The sequence below is a fragment of the Schistocerca serialis genome, chromosome 3, assembly GCF_023864345.2.
Source record: "Schistocerca serialis cubense isolate TAMUIC-IGC-003099 chromosome 3, iqSchSeri2.2, whole genome shotgun sequence".
In the NCBI taxonomy this organism is placed as follows: domain Eukaryota; kingdom Metazoa; phylum Arthropoda; class Insecta; order Orthoptera; family Acrididae; genus Schistocerca; species Schistocerca serialis.
In genome coordinates this window covers 427,751,918-427,774,376 of record NC_064640.1, presented here as the reverse complement: position 1 = coordinate 427,774,376, position 22,459 = coordinate 427,751,918, and positions in this window count along the sequence as shown.

Here is a 22,459-nt window from a genome sequence, read left to right as displayed (position 1 = left end):
GAGCTGAGTGAAGAGCTGCATCAAACAAGTCTTCAGACTGAGTACCGCAACAACAATTGTGTAGTTGTTTTTCGGTACAGATTTAATACCAAAAGAAACTGGGCCATTAAAGGAGAGTGCAACTCATTTCACTGTTTTATTTGTTTACATTTCTCGTATATCCATAGTTAAACAGAGGAAAAAAAAAGGAAACTACGTTCGTTCGTTTAGAAATGAGTTACAATTCTGTATCAAATGCTCGTTAATTTCTCATACTACCACGATATGATCCCATCTTTGTTACCTGTATGTTTAGTACCGCATTTACGCAATAAGAATGGTTTTCCAGTGGAATATGCTCAGCAACAGACGAATCTTTGGTTTTTTTCATCATTTTCTCTCAAGTTCAAACAACCTGATTGCCACAACTTTGCCTGAATGATGACCACACATCTTTTCACAGTGTTTGCATATAATCTTATAGGAGTACATTACGATAAACGTTTGATTGCGCCTTCCGTAAAGAATACCATGCTAGTTAGGTTACCGTTGTTATAAAATATTCATCTGTTTATGCAGGAGATAAACTGTTATAAGACGCACATTTGAAACGTAACAATCTGCCTCTGGGTGTAGTCTGTATGTTCGGTCAACTTCACAAGTTTAAATGGGGTAACTCCAGTGTCATGTAATATTTCTCTTTGTCCCATGTTATTTTCCTGCGGTTCTTCAAGTCAGTTACCATCTGATGATGACTTAAGAAGCCGAGAATTATTTAGTAACCAAATACAAACTACTGCTTCTCTTTAATTACTATCATATTCTGCCGACCACAATACGAGAACGATATATAACATACATACTGAATCACCTAAAACTTGCACCGCCGATACTGCGGAAATGGAAAGTCCTATTGATGTGTGGTTTTTACAGGGACTTGTATTCTTAGCCAATAAACAAAGAGTAATAGTGCTTATAAAGTGTATCTTTGTGCAAACATATTCTTTTTTAAATGCAACAGTGCCTATTGACACTATCAGACTAAAAGTATGGTGAATCAGAATGTGAGTGATGTCTATTATAGGACTCTAGTGTGAGTCGTTTACGAGATACCGTATTTTGAACAGTTTCCACACCGGCATTTGTTTGTGCTACTCATTGCATCTGTGTACAATGTTGTTGCGTTTGCTTACAGTGTGCTTGTGTGTTCCTTGAGTCCACTGCGACTTTCTAGTTAGTGTGTGAAAGCCCAAGCAGTAGGTCGTGAGTGGACGATGGGATTTTCCAGTGCACAAAAAGCCGACATGCTCTTGGTGTATGGAGAGTGTAAGACGAATTCAGTCCGTTCTTGTACGGTGAAGTCCAAGCAATAGATCGTGAGTGTGCGATGGGATTTACAAGTGCATAAAAGCCGACATGCTCTTGGTGTATGCAGAGCGTAAGACGAATGCAGTTTGTTCTTGTACGGTGAAGTCCAAGCAATAGATCGTGAGTGTGCGATGGGATTTACCAGTGCATAAAAAGCCGACATGCTCTTGGTGTATGGAGAGTGTAAGACGAATGCAGTTCGTTCTTGTACGGTGCATACGGCAAGATATCCCAATGTATGTCGACCGTCTCAGCAATTATTTATCAACCATTTCGACCAGTTACGTGAAAGTGGCTGTGTAACACCTAGTCAGCGTAACAGAAGGAAACAAGTGATAACAGAAGAGGGGGAAATTAATGTTCTTGATGCTGTTGCAGGTGATCCCTACGTTAGCTCCCGCGCAATCTCACGAGGAAGTGGCATGAGTCAGGCAACGGTCCTACGCACCCTCCACTGACTTAGGATTCATGCGTATCATATCTTTCTCCAGCAATAGCTGCATGGAAACGATTATGTGAATCGTGTTAACTTCTGTACATCGGTATTAAGATAGGATACTCTAGCTGTATCATTTATCTTGTTTAGTGGTGAAGTCACATTTACCAATCTTGGCCAGGTAAACCGCCGAAACATGCACTACTGATCTGTTGACAATCCTCTTTGGCTTCCTCAGACCGAATGTCGGTGTCCGTGGAGTGTAAACGTGTCGTGTGGGATAGTGAACCCTCTACTCGTAGGCCAGTTTTTCATAGACAGAATACTGAACGCGCACAAGTATTGCAGCCTCCTAATACGGATGCTCGAAGATCAGGAGGAACGTACTGCACCAACATGATAAATGTTCAGTCCATAGTGTACGAACTACTAAAAGATGTCTTCACAAATTGTTTCCTTATCGTCGGATTGGACGCAGAAGAATCTCAGCCGGCCCATTCCCCTGATTTGACGCCTGTAGACTTTCTTCTGTATGAAAAGCTGGAAGACGCTGTTTATAAGAACATACCAACTACACCCAATGATATGCAATGACGTATTACTGCAGCCTGCTCGGACATCCCCGGTGATATGCCAGCATGTGTGTAGCAGTCTTTTTATATCTGACTGCAGACGAGTACTGCCGCTGCTGGTGGTCTTTTTGTACACAATCTGTGATGGTCCACATAACTAGCGTATGCACTTGTGTTGTTCTTTAGTGTGTGCTACCACAGTTATCGTACAAATATCGGTGTGGGAACTTTTCAAAATATGCATAAGATATTTCGTGTACGACTCGCACTAGAAGCCTGCGACAAACAAACACCACTGACATTCTAATTTATGCTAAGTTTAGCCTGTTACTACCAATAGGCATTGTTCCATTTAAAAACTGTGTGTTTGCACAAGTACTACACTTTCTAAGCCCCTGGCTACCAATCCATTCTGTAGAACTGCACCTCAGTAGCACTATTATAATATGCATAATATCTTGTGATATATAGTACTCGTATATTATCAAAATATTTGTGCAAGGAGACACTTATTTAGTATTTACAGAGAAACCATAACTACAGGTACGATAATCCCTGTAAGCTGCCGGCATCCACACTGTCACAAACATGCAGCTTTTTGTTTCATAGTGCGTCATCCCATATCTGTTCTGTGATCTGAATCGTCGTTCAATCAGAACTACAGACCACCAACCACATCGCTTTCACTAGTGTCTATTTCACTGCCCTGATGAATCATATATAACGAAAACAGGAAACACGAAAAATTGTACCATTTTTGTACGCTGCCCAACAAGAACCATTTATTACTTACGAAAATTGATGCGTCATCACATTTACCGTATTCACAAATTTTCGTATAATCAGGTAAAAAAGTTAAAGTTCGGCAACTATAGACGTTCATTTTATAATAACAACAGTACATCAGAATTTTTATTCAATACCACAGACAAACTGCAACATCTGTCACAGACAAACTCTGTAGAAAAGCATTTATATTGATCTATTAGGCAGAGCATTTAGGTTACATGAACATGAGAGAAATTCTGGATTAAGAAAGAAATATTCGACCTTTGCCTGTTATCTTTCAACAGAAAACCACTCGTATGATATGGAATATGAAGTTTCACATTTTGTTAAGAAAAGCAGAAAGGTGACCTTACTGGAAGTACTGCGAATCATGAAACATATGACACAGAATGCTAACTTAGTATTAAATGGTCAAACTCGGTGCCCTTTTTTCCCTCCGCTAAATTTAATTTTAGTCACAAATAGATTACGATGGCTGTTTAAATTTATTTGAATTAGATTTTAAATGTATTTCAACATAAAAAAATCATGTTTCCTTTTTTTAGTTAATATAACTACTTCTGCGTGACAAAAATGTAATGCTTTCCTATGTAAATATTTTAAAAGTCATCAGTTTTTATCTTCTGTATCTTCGGTACAAATAATATCTATGTAAATGCACATCATTTAATCTGTGTTTGGACACTCAGCTATCGCCTGAAGATGGCCTAGAAACCAAAAGTCGGTTCATGACCAAGTAAGTCTAATTTTGTAGAACATTAGAAAATGATTCACATATAATATTATCATTTTCTGAAAGCGGCTATGTAAAATTCAGTTTATTCTTGACTTTAACAACTCATTCCATATTCTCATTTTTTTAATGCAGTTGAATCCTCTACTAACTCCTTGTTGGCTTATGACTGACTTAGCCCATTGCGTGAAGCGCTAGACGCCTCTATTGTTTTTTAAGTTGAATAGTGCCTTCATTTTCTGTTAACGACAGAATCTTTCACTTTGCAGTGGTTCGCATCTTGCATACTTTTATGAAGGTGCCCCGTCGGCTTTTGTGGGCAATTCTCTCACCGATAAAGCCTCCAAGACACGACACATAATCCGCCTTCATATCTTCATGGTTGCTAGTACCTCTCTCCTCCATTCCACACCTCACAGAAAGTCTCCTGAATATCTTGTCGGGCTAGTACTCTTGTCAGAGAGGATCTGCATCCTAGCGGTTGTTTTCATTATGAATCTTCTTCTCTCTACTAGAGTGTACTCTGTTATGAAACTTTCTAACACACTACAAATTTGTGCCGGACCGGAAGTAGAACTCAGAATCTTGTCTTTCTTGGGTAATGACTTGTTTCAGATGGCAAGGGTGTCGATTCGAATTCCGACGCAGCACACAGCTTTAGTCTCACAGAAAGTTTCAGTTCGCTCTACTCTTACTATTTTTCACGACAAACGACAATTTTCACTCACATTTCGAAAACTACACTTTTATATCTCAAAATTATTCAGCTATTTTGTAAAAACTGAATCACGAATACCTGTTATAAAGCAATTTAGCGTCGTTTCTGAGAAATAATCCTGGCAGAGTGAATGATGCAGCAGTGCTTAATATTTAGAAGTCATTTTCGTAGGGTGAATAAATGGTATGTTCTACAAATGGGACGGAATTATGCTTTTCCATTATCAGAGCACACGGTAATCAGAAGGTACAAAATATTTCTCGTCTAAATCGATACAGCACTCAAGCAAGAAGAAAGAGAAAAATCGTAGCGGCGTGAAACCTCCGTAGTCGGACGTGTCGCGTCTGGCCTGATTACATAGGCGGACTAGCTTCTTACACCATCTCTCTGGTTGGGTCACTCGTCCTACTTCTTCAGCATCATTCCAGGTGCCACACATGTTTATTTACTGGCCGCGGGCGCCAGCTTTAACAAGATTTAGAAAAGGACTAAGGGAAAAGCAATGTGGACTCTCTCAATAAAACGTCGGTCATTAAATAACAGAACATTCTGCTAGCTGGTACGTTGAATACTTGCACTGTCGTAACTGACGAGGTTATTGCACGATATGCAAATTTATTTTGGCGTGCAATGCAGGTGGATGCTAGTAAAAGTGTTAATTAAGGCGAATTAATCAGGGTGTCTGTTGTAATCTGTCAGTCTTTCGCTCATGATATACGTCAGCAGCGGTTAACGAGATGGTTGCTACACTCTTCCACTGATGAAACGAAATTATTTCACTTATCTGGTAATGAAAGTCTTCTATATGTCATACACAGATTTTTATGCATTTCTCAAACAGTCATAAACGGATTTATGAATATTTTATACTTTTTGGCCTTTATAATGTTTATGCTGTTTCATTAATTACGTCTTAAAATTCTAGTTCCACATAGACGTTAAAACCTATCGAGTAGTGAAAACTGAAGGCATTGGTGCAGTAACCAGCCATGTCCACTTTTCACCCAAAACGAGATTTCACCACCATTGCGTGGCTTGAAAATATGGTGGACGAATGAAACTTGTCCATGGGATCAGTTCAGAATTAATTCGGGAATGGACTTATCGATGTCGGCTGTTTGGATCAAGAACCAGATATGTCCGTGATTTGCCTTGTCGTTGCACCAAACAGTAGTCAGAGTCCGGCATAAGAAACGAATAGAACGTAACGCAAGTATTTCTGCAGTGTCATTTCTGTATACACAACATTCAAACTCCTCGTCCCACCCAAAGAAGCTGTTGAGGTCTAACAATAATGCTGATAATAAAAGATTTACTTTGAGTACTCCACTGAACACAAACATGTAGTTCGCTGAAGGGCATCGTTTTCACAACTTACCTACCATGATTTCCTTATTCAGAAAGACTCAACCGCACTGACTTTTCGTGAGATAAGGTTTATAAAGGGCTTCTGTCAGTGAAAGTTGAGAAATTCAAAGATGTCATGAAGGTTGCCAAGAAGTATAATGGAATTTTATGATAATTTGGTCAGTTATAGAACTGCTACGGAGGCTACATCTAATTCATCAGATGGAGAAGCACAACGAGCTTCTTATCAACAATCAACATCTATGACTTTCATTAGGCTGCCCATTTCTTTTTTTAATTCTCAGAATCCCCATAATATTTAGTAAGCCATAAAGTGCTAACAGATCTTCCTTTGAAACTTCCTGGCACATTAAACCTGTGTGCCCGACCGAGACTCGGACTCGGGACCTTTGCCTTTCTACCACCTGAGCTACCGAAACACGACTCACGCCCGGTCTCACAGCTTTCCTTCTGCCAGTATCTCGTCTCCTACCTTCCAAACTTTACAGAAGCTCTCCTGCGAACCCTGCAGAACTAGCACTTCTGAAAGAAACGACATCGCGGAGACATGGCTTAGCCTTCCTTTCAGGAGTGCTAGTTCTGCAAGGTTCGCAGGAGAGCTTCTGTAAAGTTTGGAAGGTAGGAGACGAGATACTGGCAGAATTAAAGCTGTGAGACCGGGGAATAGGGAGGAGGGGGGGGGGGATGAAACGAATTGGAACCTTATTTCCATTAATTTTGCGACCACAACTGCTGAGATGTGTGCTGATGCATTGTCGTGATGGAAAAGAACTTTTTGCGGTCCAATCGTCGGCGTTTCTCTTGCAGCTCGGTTTTCAAACGGTCTAATAACGATGAATAATATGCACCTGTAATAGTTTTACCCTTTTCCAGATAGTCGATGAGGATTATCCCTTGTGAATCCCAAAAGACAGTCGCCATAACCTTTCCGGCCGAAGGACTGGTCTTTCTTGGTGCAGATTCTCCCTTGGTAACCCATTGTTTAGATTGTTGTTTGGTCTCAGGGGTATAGTAATGTATCAATGTTTCATCCACAGTGACGAAGCGACGCTTAAAGTCCTGCGGATTCTTCCTGAACAGTTGCAAACCATCCTTGCAACACTTCACACTATTCTGTTTTTGGTCAAGCGTGAGAAATCGCGGAACCCATCTTGCCGATAGCTTTCTCATGTCCAAATGTTTATGCAAAATATTATGTACCCGTTCATTCCAGATGCCCACAGCACTAGCAATCTCACGCACATTAACTCTTGTCATCTATCACCATATTATGGATTTTAATAAATGATTTCTGTAGTCATAACCTCCACAGGGCGTCCAGAACGTTCAGCATCACTTGTTGCTACATGGCCACTCCGAAAATTTTGAAACCACTTATAAACTGTTCTAATGGAAGGTGCAGAGTCACCGTAATATTTATCAAACTTCTCTTTAGTCTCCTGAGGCGTTTTGCCTTTCATTAAGTAATGTTTAATTACCACAGGAAAGTCTTCTTCGTCCATTTTTTGACAATCATTCGACTTCCTTTATTCACACGAACGCCAAACGCAAAAAAATAGACCAATATGGCTGAAACTTGGTGTGCGATCTTTCCAAGGTGCTGCTAACTAAACATGGCCTCGATACGCGCCTGTGGTGCCATCTCTCGGACTTTCCACGGACTTATCAAACGCCCCTCGTATGCAAAAAAAAAAAAAAAAAAAACAAAAAAAACAAAAAAACAAAAAAAAAACTATTTCTGCATAGTTTTTTTTTTGTATTTTACTCGAAATTGTGTGAATGTGACTTACCTGGTTTTTGCACCAATGGCTGCAACGTCATTCTACACGTAAAACACGTCAGAACACCAACTGCAGACTACCATTCTGAAAAAAAAAATCATTTCTCAATTCATTATTTCACTATTAATAAGAGGTATTTCTTATAATAGAATGCTGACATGCGTTCTTAAGTTTTATGATGGGCTCTGAAAAGCCCAGGAACTTATTTTAGCATGATAAGAGCAAAACTTCAAAATGTTTATGGTGCTCAGCTTGTGACAAAAAATTATAACTAGCTAAAAGCAACATGAACTGCGACCAACGGAATTTCGATACCCTACCACTGCCTTCGCAAAGTCATAGGCTGCTCACATTTGATTTAGTGTTATGTATCGCTGTTTCCCTTCCCTATATAAATTGACAGTGTGTGACGATATTTATATACAGGTGAAGTCTGAGTTCATGAAATGTTCACAGGAAGTCACAATCTTAGGATGTTATCTACGAAAAATAACCAAACACGATACACGTAAGAAAAGTTATTTATCTTAAAGTTTAATTTTTTTGAGGCAGCCAATACGAAGTAATGCGCATGATAATCAGTAATATACAGAGTTCAAAGAAAATGAATTCTACGATGACGGATGTGTCTAATGATAGAGTATTCCCTAGCAGAGCGGTTATGACGCTCTTCGATTGCCAGACTTTAGGTATTTGGGATTTAGGTATAGTTTAATAACCCGTTTACCCGCATTTGTAGGTAAATTGATAGTTTTAAATAGAAGCTGAAAAGGATCACTCGATAGTTTTCATGAGTACGCTCCTCGCTTCGATGTAGTGTAGATATCTACAATCACCGAAATGCACAACAAAGACTTTCTCGCGAAATTGTCATGTCTTTTTACATTATGTATGTACATAGCACTATCAACATATTGAACAGGTTGTCTGCTGTTAACGAATATGTCGATAAATATCTTGCGCTCAAGAACAAAAAACTTGTGTATCTCATTACACTTGGCAATACAGAAAAATATGAATCTTCGCGAAATAGAGCGTCGATTGTTATACTTTCCATTAAATATTTTTGTCTGAACAGCAAATGTTTCTCTTCACTGCTTGCATTCAAATCGATGACGGCAGTGACAGCGTAAGCTAAAGTTTCTTTAATTCAAATTAGCGGAACTGGAAAGGATATAATTAGGACAAGTTAATGTCATACATATTGCTTCTAAAAAAGCGACACATTATCCGTTGATACTAACTTGCGCCATAAATGCAATGAAAAGCATAGCTCCCCTGATGGTGGCACGTATGTGGCAAATACGTTCAGAACATAAATCAAACTATTGGTTTTTCAAAACACTGATATTCACGAATGAAACTTACGGAAATCTCCACCACTGTATTAGTTATAAAAAGTGCCAGCTTTACGCATAGGCCAGGTAAGACGCCACCGTTGTAAATCCACCCTTCCATTAAAAATGGAGACATCATCAGAGAAAAATACATTAACATGCGTGGCTTCATCTGAAATGTACACATTGTCAACAGTATTTTGAAAGCGTAGTTAACCACCAAAAAAACAAAGCTTGAGGTTTGAATCCGAGGCAGCCCTGTTGCTACACATAGCCTACATTATATAAAACACTTAAATTTCCGAAGCAGCAGTCGGGAATTGGCCTGCCAGTAGTGAATCAAGTGCATCTACTAAGTTTCAGACGCAGCTATTTTCAGCTTTCAGGACTTTTGCTCATTTAGGTCCAGTAACACTAAGAAACCTGCAGATAAATTCTTCTTCCTCACTGAAAACTGCCAAGTTCCGGTAGGGCTCAGCAACCTTCAGACGAATGGGCCTTCGACTTTAAATCGATGTCACCTTCAGGAGTAAAAGCAGTAACTGCTTGCGCACGGCCACAGAAATACTATTGAATTCGATTTTTGACTGAAGAGAGAGCTTTATTTCACGACTTCACAATACTTTAAATATTCTGATTTTTCAGTGGCTCTCTGGTACTACTTCCCTTTTTTACATACGAAACGTTCTCTTCAGAAATTTCTCCGAAATATTAATGCCTATAAAATGCTATATAAAAACATCTGACGTATTTCGCACCGTATAGTATTATTCCTTTTGCAAAATATTTAATGACACGTCAGTGTGACAAAAAAGAAGTAAATAAATAAATTCAACGGTAATTTTCTAAAATACAACAATAGCTCAATTGAAATTTCGTCCTAATTTTTTCAGTGATTAAAACTAAAATTCTAGCGGTCATCATCACAGAAATGATCTTAATGCCCTCCCTTAACGGCAATCAGTAGAAATATTCGTTCATATAATGCTAATAAGTGTATATATGGAGGTTCACAGTAAGTTCTCAGACTAAACGAGAATATTTATAATGTAATGCGAAGATCCACCAGGCAAATTTCGCGAATGCGTAAAGTCTTATTTTAATCTTAGAAATTCACTAATACGTCACTTGTCGGGAAAACTTCGCAACATGCACCTGGCGTAAAAACTCTAAAATTAGTTTGTGTATAGAACCACCAAAACAGAAAAGAACGAATCATTTTTTCTTCACAATTTTATCATTTATTTCACGTCTAAGTTGCGTCAGTATCCACAGCAACATCTGCCTTATTGTCCAGGATTCGCATATTGCCACTAGATAAGACGCTTAGTCTATTTCAAAACTAGCTTGTCGTGTATCCGCTGATAAAATGCGCTGCAAGGGGAGGAGGAAATGCTCCATTAAGAATAAAGCTCATTATATCTGCATTTACTCGTACTATCGCCGTTTATAGCTCGTATTAGGCACTTCGAGGAAACCCGCCAGTTTCTCGGTATATAATCGCAGTTTTCAATGGCAATAAGTGTAAGAATTGGTAGAGATGTATGCAAGCCTAACGAATTCCACATTTATTATGAACAAGGCAACATTTTTTTTATCTTTAACTGATGGATAGTTCAGTTCGCTGTTTTTAGCGTAATGTCCTGTACAGTACGATTCCAAACGAGATTTAGGGGTATAAAGGCAGTAGTGAATCCCACCTGATACAAGAGTTAAGTCATTTAAAATATTCTAATTTCACATTTTCTTTTCTCTTGCGTTTAAAAGAAATTATTTTATTTCCTTGGTTCAGTCAAAAACAAGAAAACACGTGTAGAATGTGCCTGAGAAGAAAGATAAATTACAGCCAAACATAATCCCTCAGTATAACGATTAAATTACTGGAAAAAATTAAAATCATATACGTTATGAAGCGTAAATATTTCAAGTGAAGATACATTTGAATTTAGAAAGTAATATTTATCACAACTTATTTTCCTATTGCAGAACTAAATTTACTTTGCAGGTTTTATTCAGGAACAGTTTTCAATTAATGTTGAAATAGCGCTTATTTAGAAACATACACTTTTCCGGCATTCTAAAAGAACACTTAATAACAGAATATGTAAAACATATTATACAATGATGAAATTTTTATATAGCTCCTGACCGTTTCAAATATTAACAGTCCTCCTCAAGGAGCTCGTCTGACCTCCAGAAAAAGGTTATTGGCTGCAAAGTGCACAATTGTTACCCATCGGCGTAAAAACTTGTCTCACAGTAATTACTTTTTAATGTCATAAAAAAAGTCAAGAACAAGACTGATGTGACGTAATTTGGATATCTTCCTGTCATTAACTTGGACGAATAACAATATTAGTTACAACAAAAGTATTACGAAGTCATTTTGTAGCCATTCTTACTCTTGTGTTGGGACGGAAACAAGTCATGACGCATCACTCATGCATGCAAAAAACTCGGGTTGCTGAAAATAACTGTAACAGACAGCAATAAAACGTTACAATCAGACCAGTAAGATAACCATTCGGAGTCGGTGGCCGTGGCCGTAGGCACCCGTGGTCTAGCAACACGATTTCAGTGCAAAATCCATGACCGTGCCTTAAATAAAACCTTGTTAAATTTCAGTAAATTCTCCGTCTCTAATCACGTGGTCTTCAAAAAGAGTGTGTAGCCCAGATCAGTGTATGCATTCGCACTTGCGGTATATAGATCTGTAAACGGCAGTCGCAGCAGTGATTTTTGTAATTATTGTCTTCTGGAGAACCTTCAGTACTACGTAGCATACTAGACAAAACTATAAAGCATACTAAAGGAAATTTTAAATTGTGATCTGTAGGTTCAGTTACTTCTTAACTGTCAAAGACAAGACTATAAAGCATACTAAAGGAAATTTTAAATTGTGATCTGTAGGTTCAGTTACTTCTTAACTGTCAACAATGGGTTCATTGTTCTGGTAGATGAGAGACGTTGCCAGGAAATGTAAAGGCGTCAGTAGCTCTCTATAGCTGATTGTGGCTAACGTGCTTGCTTCTGGAGGAGTAGTGCCTCGAAAACATCTCTCAAAACCGAAGAAGCCATTCAGAAAATAAACGCTTCGGGCATACGGTGAACACTAGCACTTAACATAAGCAATTTGAGCTTCAAGTATATCTGATGGTGTGCAAAAAGCTGTAAACTGATTGAATCACTGACTTCTATCAAATGCTTTCGAAGAAAAAGTCCAAAGCGTTACAAGATGGAACAACAGTATAACTATTCTAGGCTTGGGTTAACGGTAGACGCAAATGACAAACTGGTTTGACTAGGAGAGAACTAAGTAGATGCAACGGTACTGCGAAGGAGACCGCTTACGCAACTCGTGTGCTCTCTTTGCAGGATTCATTTGTGCCACAACTGGTACCTGGAATCATACCGAGAACTTACGTAAGAGAGAAATAAATCAAAATTCCAACTGAAGACACTTCAGAAAAAGAAGTGTAGAACGAAAAGAACACACCATTCAAGGTTCACTATGAAACGTTCTTGCCACTGCATTACTGCTCGTTACCTTGCACAAGGCATAGAATGATACAATGGAATACGTTAGTGTGTACTCAGCAATGTAACAACATTTCTTCGTTCTTACATGGAATAATTATACAGGATAGGGAACTTTGTGCTAGGTGCTGCTCGCCGTACTCTACAGAACGGCTTGCTGGTACTTTTACAGGCTGTACCTATAATAAATGCTAGAGTAAAGCCTGTAAGATTTACTGTTCAGATTCCTCATGAGACAATGTATCGGACGAATCACCTAAAACTTGCACCGCAGACACTGAGGATATGAAAAGTGCTACTGATGTGCGGATTTCACAGAATGGATTGGTTGTCAGGGGCTCGTATTTTAGCCAATAAACAGTTAAATGCAACAATTCCTGTAGACATTAACAGACTAAACTTAGGGTAAATTAGAATGTCATTTGTGTTTGTTGCAGGATTCTAGTGCGAGTCGTTTAAGAGATATCGCATTTCGAAAAGTTTCCACACCGACTCATGTTTATGCCATTCAGCCTGCGTAGTTCCTAGGTACTATACTGTTATGTTTGCTTACAGTGTGCTTGTGTGTTCCTCGAGTGCATTGCGACTTGCTGGTCAGTTAGTGTGCGACAGTCTGAGAAGCAGGTCGTGAGTGGATGATGGGATTTATCAATGCAGAAAAAGCTGACATGCTCATAGTGTATGGAGAGTGTAGGGAGAACGCAGTTCGTTCTTGTAAGGTGTACGCGACAAGATATTGCAATAGACGTCAACCATCTCGGTAGTTATTTATCAACCACTTCAAACAGTTACGTGAGATGTTTCCAGAATGAGACTTTCACTCTGCAGCGGAGTGTGCGCTCAGCCTTCTGTAAAGTTTGGAAGGTAGGAGACGAGATACTGGCAGAAGTGAAGCTGTGAGGACCGGGCGTGAGTCGTGCTTCGGTAGCTCAGATGGTAGAGCACTTGCCCGCGAAAGGCAAAGGTCCCGAGTTCGAGTCTCGGTCGGGTACACAGTTTTAATCTGCCAGGAAGTTTCAGTTACGTGAGAGTTGTAGTGTAACAACTAGGCAACATATCAGAAGGAGACTAATGACAACAGAAGAGGGGGAAATTAATGTTCTTGCTGCTGTTGCAGCTGATCCACACGTTAGCTCCCGAGCTGTCGCACGAGGAAGTGGCATGAGTCAGGCAAGTGTCCTACGCATTCTCCATCGATATAGGTTCCATTCTTATAACATCTCATGGAAACGATTGTGAGAATAATTTTAACTTCTGTGCATGGGCAGTAAGACAAGATACTCCATATAAATCATGTATCTTGTTTAGTAATGAAGCCACATTAACCAATCACGGCCATGAAAACTGCCGAAACATGCCCCATTGGTCTGCTGACCGTCCCCGCTGGCATCGTCAGGGGGAACGTCAGCGTCCATGGAGAGTAAACGTTTGGTGTGGGATAATGAACCATTAACTCATAAGCCCGTGTTTCATAGACGGAATACTGAATGTGAACAAGTATCTGAACCTCCTAACAGAACATCTTCACGGATGCTAGAAGACGTTCCTCTGCAGACTAGGAGGAACCTGTGGCACCACCTTGATAACTGTCCAGACCATAGTTCACGAAATGCTACAGTATGTCCTCACATAATTGTTTCCAAATCGTTGGAATGGACATAGAGGACCTGTACCTCGGCCGGCCTGTTCCCCGTATTTGACGCGTGTAGACTTTCTTCTGTGGGGAAATCTGAAAGACGCTGTCTACAAGGAAATACCAACTACAGCCGATGACATGCAACGTCGTATTACTGCAGTTTGCTCGGACATCTCCGCTAAAATGCACTACTGGCCATTAAAATTGCTACACCACGAAGATGACGTGCTACAGACGCCAAATTTAACCGACAGGAAGAAGATGCTGCGATATGCAAATGATTAGTGTGGTGTCACCGCCAGACACCACACTTGCTAGGTGGTAGCCTTTAAATCGGCCGCGGTCCGGTAGTATACGTCGGAACCGCGTGTCGCCACTATCAGTGATTGCAGACCGAGCGCCGCCACACGGCAGGTCTACAGAGACTTCCTAGCACTCGTCCCAGTTGTACAGCCGACTTTGCTAGCGATGGTTCACTGACAAATTACGTTCTCATTTGCCGAGACGATAGTTAGCATAGCCTTCAGCTACGTCATTTGCTACGACCTAGCAAGGCGCCATTATCATTTGCTATTTATCTTTTGATGCATGTACCGTCAGACCGATGTTCACCAATTATGGATTAAAGTTAAGTATTCCAGAAGCTACGTACGTTATTGGCTATATTCATTACCTTGTCCTGTTCCAGACCTCACGCCAGCCTGCGTGAGCTTAAACGCGTGCCTTTCGGCTTCACCTCGTAGTGGCTTGGCTGTCTTGCCAAGTCACAACAATTAGCTTTTCAGATCGTTCACACAAGGTTGGCGCCGGTGGCGACACCTAAAACGTGCTGACATGAGCAAAGTTTCCAACCGATTTCTCATACACAAACAGAAGTTGACCAGCGTTGCCTGGTGAAACGTTGTTTTGAGGCCTCGTGTAAGGAGGAGAAATGCGTACCATCACGTTTCCGACATTGATAAAGGTCGGATTGTAGCCTATCGCGATTGCGGTTTATCGTTTCGCGACATTGGTGCTTGCGTTGGTCGAGATCCAATGACTGTTAACAGAAAATGGAATCGGTGGGTTCAGGAGGGTAATACGGAACGCCGTGCTGGATCCCAACGGCCTCGTATCACAAGCAGTCGAGATGACAGGCATCTTATCCGGATGGCTGTAACGGATCGTGCAGCCACGTCTCGATCCCTGAGTCAACAGATGGGGACGTTTGCAAGACGACAACCATCTGCACGAACAGTTCGACGTCGTTTGCAGCAGCATGGACTATCAGCTCGGATTCCATGGCTGCGGTTACCCTTGACGCTGCATCACAGACAGGAGCGCCTGCGATGGTGTACTCAACGACGGGCGGCCGAAGTGGCCGAGCGGTTCCAGGCGCTACAGTCTGGAACCGCGCGACCGCTATGGTCGCAGGTTCGAATCCTGCCTCGGGCATGGATGTGTGTGATGTCCTTAGGTTAGTTAGGTTTAAGTAGTTCTAAGTTCTAGGGGACCTGAGAAGTTAATTCCCATAGTGCTCAGAGCCAGTTTTTACTCAACGACGAACCTGGGTGCACGAATGGCAAAACGTCATTTTTTCGAATGAATCCAGGTTCTGTTTACAGCATCATGATCGTCACATCCGTGTTTGGCGACATCGCGGTGAACGCACATTGCAAGCGTGTATTCGTCGCCATACTGGCGTATCACCCGACGTTATGGTATAGGGTGCCATTGGTTACACTTCTCGGTCACCTCTTGTTCGCACTGACGGCATTCTGAACAGTGGACGTTACATTTCAGATGTGTTACGACCCGTGGCTCTACCCTTCATTCGATCCCTGCGAAACCCTACATTTGAGCAGGATAATGCACGACCGCATGTTGCAGGTCCTGTACGGGCCTTTCTGGATACAGAAAATGCTCGACTTCTGCCCTGGACAGCACATGCTCCAGATCTCTCACCAATTGAAAACGTTTGGTCAATGGTGGCCGAGCAACTGGCTCGTCACAATACGCCACTCACTACTCTTGATGAACTGTGGTATCGTGTTGAAGCTGCATGGGTAGCTGTACCTGTACACGCCATCCAAGCTCTGTTTGACTCGATGCCCAGGCGTATCAAGGTCGTTGTTACTGCCAGAGGTGGTTGTCCCGGGTACTGATTTCTGAGGATCTATGCACCCAAATCGCGTGAAAATGTAATCACATGTCAGTTCTAGTATAATATATTTGTCCAATGAATACCCGTTTATCATCTGCATTTCTTCCTGGTGTAGCAATTTTAATGGCCAGTAATGTACCACCACGTGTGCAGCAGTCGTTCCGTACTAGACTGGATACGAGGATTGCCGCTGCTGGTGGTTATTTTGAACACAGTCTGTAGTGATCAGTTGTCTAGTTACTGGTACGAACCTACATAACTTGTGTATGCACTCCTGTTGTTCTTTAGTGTATGGTACCACAGATACTGTACAAGTATCGGTGTGGGAACTTTTCAGAATAATATATCTCATAAACACCTCACACTAGACTACTGCAAAAAACAACACTGCCATACTAATTCACACTACTTTGAATTTGTTGAAGTCAATAAGCATTGTTCCATTTAAAAATTGTTCGTTTGCACAAAAAATACGCTTTCTAAGTATTATTACAATCTGTTGATTGGCTAACAATACGAGCCTCTAACTACAATTCCATTCTGTGAAAACCACGCATCATATAGCACTTTCCATTTCCGCAATATTTGGGGTGCAAATTTTAAATTAAAAAATGGTTCAAATGGCTCTGAGCACCATGGGACTTAACTTTTGAGGACATTAGTCCCCTAGAACTTAGAACTTCTTAAACATAACTAACTTTAGGACATCACACAAATCCATGCCCGAGGCAGGATTCGAACCTGGGACCGTAGCGGTCACGCGGTTCCGGACTGAAGCGCCTTTAACCGCACGGCCACACCGGCCGGCAGTATACCTAATTATTATTCCAAAGTCTTACATTAACACAGCACATTAAAATTAGTGGAGACACTCAAACCTTCATGAATATCTGTGCACGTTGTTAGTATGTAAGAAATTTCAGGGAAGCCCAGCTGGGTGGGTTGTGGTGAAGATGCATACTTCTCCAATTTATGGTGCATGTGTTCGAAGATCACCTCTCAGTGCAAAAAAAGGTTCATTCTAAAAGGGATGCACTTAATGCTAAGGAAGGTGTAATATTTGTCGCTCTCAGGTTCAAATGGCTCAAATAGCTCTGAGCACTATGGGACTTATCATCGGAGTTCATCAGTCCCCTGGACTTAGAACTACTTAAACCTAACTAACCTAAGGACATCACACATATCCATGCCCGAGGCAGGATTCGAACCAGCGACCGCAGCGGTCGCGCGTTTCCAGATTGAAGCGCCTAGCACCGCTCGGTCACAGCGGCCGGCTCGCTCTCAGGAGTCCTGTTGAAATGGTGGAGCTGGACAACGCCTAGCGTTATCTTGCTATGACTTCACAGCCGCAAAACAAAACATGTACATCTCTAAATGATCTCATTATCTTGTTTTACTGGCATAAAAAATTGCATTATCTTGTTTTACTGGCATAAAAAATTGCATTTTGTGTTAAATGACAACGCAGGCTCTACACGGCTAGGGTATATAAAGCGTGTTGCGGAGAAGCGAAAGTCGGCGAGCGGTTCTCGGCCCTTCAGTCCGGAAAAGCGCTGCTGTTACGGTCACAGGTTCGAATCCTGCCTCGAGCATGGATATGTGTGATGTCCTTAGGTTAGTTAGGTTTAAGTAGTTCTAAGTCCAGGGGACTGATGACATCAACTCAGAGCTATTTGGAGAAGCGGAAAACAGGGAAATCGTCGTCGTAATGCAAAATGGAGCGATTTATCTGACATCCAAAACGGCACGATCATTGGTTTTTCGTCCAAGGTGGAAGCATTTCCTAAACAGCTACACTTGGAAACTGTACACGTGCTGCCGCAGTTAAAAGTATACCGTGCATGTCAAACTGGCACTATCCAAAACCGGCGCCGATGCAACTGTGATTCACCACGGACAACAGATGACAGGGGTAAACGACAGCTGCGGAGTATGTACGGGAGAACAGACTTGTAACTGTAGAGCAGCTGACCGCCCAGATGAACCAAGGGACTCAACAGTGTCTCCTCAACGACCTTCAGAGAATGTTGCTGCACATGGGTCTCCGCAGCAGACGCCTGGTTCATGCACTCATGCTGCTTGCTTTTCATCGGCGACGAAGGCTCGAATTTGTACGTCAATACCGCAACTGGATGCATACTGATTGGCGGCAGGTGGTCTTTTCTGATGAACCACTTTTTATGCTCCATCGGAAAGATAGTCATTGGTGTGTATACCGTGAAATGTCTGAAAGCAAACACCTTGCAAGAATCGAGGGAGAGGTAAGGCTGGGTAATGTTTTCGTGGAATTCCCTGACTGACCTCGTCATTCTGGAAGGCACAATGGATCAACACAGGTATGCACCTATTCTTGTGGATCATGTCCTGCCCTATACGCAGTTTGGCTTTCCACGGCACGATGGCATCTACCAGCAGTACAATGCGAAGTGTCACACAGTCGCAGTGTACCTGCGTGGTTCGAAGAGCACAATGATGAGTTCACCGCAATCTCCTGGCCACCGAACTCCCCGAATTTAAACCCAATCGAGAATATGTTGGACTACCTCTATAGGTCTGTTCGCACCATGGATACTCAACCGAGAAACCTAGCGCAGCTGGCAGCGACTCTGTGGTCGGACTGGCTCCACATACCTGTCGGCATCTTCCAGAACCTAACTGAGTCTCCCTCTACACGTTCCGCGGTGATTCGAGCTATGAAAGGTGGTTGTTCAGCATTTTGACAGATGGTCACGCTACTGTGACTAGGGTGCTGCATTTGTATGATATCAGCTTCTCGCTTCTGTGTGATGTTTACATGAATTAAGTACTGAGACGAATGCGATGAGACGAACTGAAGCAAACTGATCACTTTAGTGCAGCCTCACCTAACAAGAAGAGGACCTATTATACACGAGACTACAAACAGAAAGAGAAGTCGTGATGTTTAAAACATTGGACTCCTCCAGTCATCTTGTTTTATGTTTTCTATCGTTTCCCAAAATCATTTATTCATTTTCGGAACGACTCCTTAAAAAACCTGGTACTGGTTTGCTCTCCTATGCTTATCCATGTCAGATACCGGTATTCAGTCATACATATTTCAATGCAGTAAAGGAGTAATCATTAATTTCTTGTAAATTGCCACACACTGCTCTTTAAAATGCTTCCTTTGTTCTCGCAGGGAGAATGTCTTTGCAATAAGAGAATTACGTAAAGTGCTCTAAGCACCAATAATGGATTGCTGCTATTGTAAATCTTGTGATATATTAAGTATTAGAATTTCATTCGAAATCGATGCGGAGAAACCGAGTGTTAACAAGTTTTTAGTAAAAAATTATTATTTTTCTTATCAGTAATAGTTTCCTCTTTGCCCACCGGCTTACTAAACTGCCATTCGTTCGTTCACTAGACAATTATTATTAGTAATATTTAGATTGACTCACATGTCATGAGGCGATAAACGAAGTGTGTTCAAAAATGGTTCTAAGCACTATGGGACTTAACATCTGCGGTCATCAGTCCCCTAGAACTTAGAACCACTTAAACCTAACGAACCTAAGGAAATCACACACATCCATGCCCGAGGCAGGATTCGAACCTGCGACCGTAGTGGTCGCAAGGTTCCAAACTGAAGCGCCTAGAACCTCTCGGCCACAGCGGCCGGCAAACAAACTGTGCAATACAAGTCGTAGACATATATTGAACGAACAGTAACAAAGATTTCTTGTCCGCATTGTCAACAATTCAATTGGTAGGAAAAGAAAATGTGGTGGTTTTACGAATTGTTGCCGTATTAGAACCGTCTCTCCAGGGAGCACCCTGGTCGCTTTGGACCGATATAGATGGTGTAAAAATGGTACCTGGAGGCATAAGACCCTAGACTGGTGTGTGTGTGTGTGTGTGTGTGTGTGTGTGTGTGTGTGTGCTATTCAGTTGTATGGAATCAGTCCAGTAGGATGGGTCGATTTTACGAAGTTACAGAATAGCAGAAAGGAATTATCATGTTTGGACGTGCCTATGACCGCACTGTGAATCAAATAGCCCGACTTGATGGTTTATCAACCCTCACTGACAACGTGCCTTCAAAAGATATAACGCAGCATAAGAACAGAGGCTACAAAAAGATTCTGACCGGCTGGGTGTGGAAGCTGGTGTCACACCTTTCTAATGATAATCAAATCAGACCAGAGTGGCTGCCGTCAGTGAGTGTAGGTCCATACAAACCAGTGTGCGAACGGACAATGCCAAAAGAATAGCATGGAGTGTCACATAAAGCTGCACGTCTTCAGTGGGCCAAACAATACAGAAACTGCACACTAGCCGACTAGAGGCATTTGGTGTGGGCCGACATTAAGTCTTGATGAAAAGTATATGGTACACTGATGATCCAATGAGGTGTTTAACCCGCAAAGTATGGAGGAAATAGTACAGGCCAAAGGTGGTTCTGTACTGTTTTGGGAGAGTTTTTCGTACCATGACTTGGGTCCACTCATTCATGTTATTATGAATATGCTCCAGGATAATTATTTCAACAGTCTCGGTGACCAGTTGTGACCTTTTCTTTTACATCCTCACTATGAGTGAGCTGTGGACACTTCTGTTTCCCAAGATGGCAACAGCTTTACTCATATACTTACATTTTTGGTTTGATCGCTCATGCGACCCGTAGCACCTCGACTGCTCCGTAAAATCAGCAGATCTTAATCCTACAGAAAATATATGAGAACACTTAGAACAGCTGGTGAAACGCAGCAATCATCACTCAAGTAATCTGATATAGCTATGGGATGTAATCATAAACGAGGGAACTGCACGTGGCATACCTGAAGAAACTAATGCACTTTATTGCTCGCCGAACTGAGGTCATTATCGTGGCTAGAAGAGGTGTTCTACGTTTTAGCATGATGTCCCAGGCGAATGATGTATGGTGTGCTTACTTTCCGTGCAAAATGGTGCACGCTGACACCTCGTAAGTTACAGGCTGAGGAGAAAAATATGGAAACACCGCAAACACCACATTACCATGCCTAATACGATATAGGAAAGCCGTTGACATTCAAAACAGTTCAATTCGTCTCGGAATGGATAAATACAGGTCCTGTACGGTTTCCATGGGACCCTCATACCATTCTTCTTGCAAAATAGTGGCAAGTTCAGATAACGATGATGGAGATGGATAGTCTTTCCCTCCAAAGTAAACCGCAGAGGCTCAATAATATTAAGATATGTTGGCTGAGGTGGGTAAAGGAGATACAAAAATTCATCCCCATGCTCACAAAACTAGTCCTTGACAAAGCGAGATGTGTGAGCAGGAGTCCTATCGTCTTGGAACACAACCTCACGATTGGGGAACAAACTTTGTATCATGGGATGGACACGATCAGTCAGTATGGCACATAACCATTGGCAGTAATGCGACCCTGTAAGAGTAACTACAGGGCCCGTGGAATACCACGATATGTCTGCCGACATCATCACTGAACCCCTGACATTTTTCACTCTTGGAACATAAACTCGGCCAGTGTGAAACAAGATCATCCGACCAAATGCCTTTCCTCCATTGCTCCTTAGTCCACTTTTATGGTTTCGGCACCGCGTTTTCAAGTTACAAGCATTTGCATCACTGATGTGTGGCAATTCGCAACTTATGGAGCTCCCTTCGTGTTGTTTTGATGCTGACAGGTTTCTCGACTCCGATACTCATCCCGCAGTGATTCTTGCAGCTGTGGTCCTCTTTATTTTTGGTCACAATCCTCTTCAGTGTCCGTCTGTCACGATCACAGAACACACACTTTCGTCCGCACTATGACTTAGCAGATGATGTTATGCCGGTTTCACTGTATACGGTAGAAATCTTCGATACAGCGCCTCTTGAAACACCAAGGACTTCGGCTACCTTGGGTACAGAAGCACCCACCACACGAGTACTTAGCTCCGACACAGTGCACTCACGACTACACAGAACACTTTTCTGACCGCGACTGACACTTGCTACGTATTGAGCTCGTTGCACAGGTGCCGTTAGTTGTCAAATACAACAGTGCAACCTGCAGGCTTGACTAGCACCTGCATCTCGCGAGATG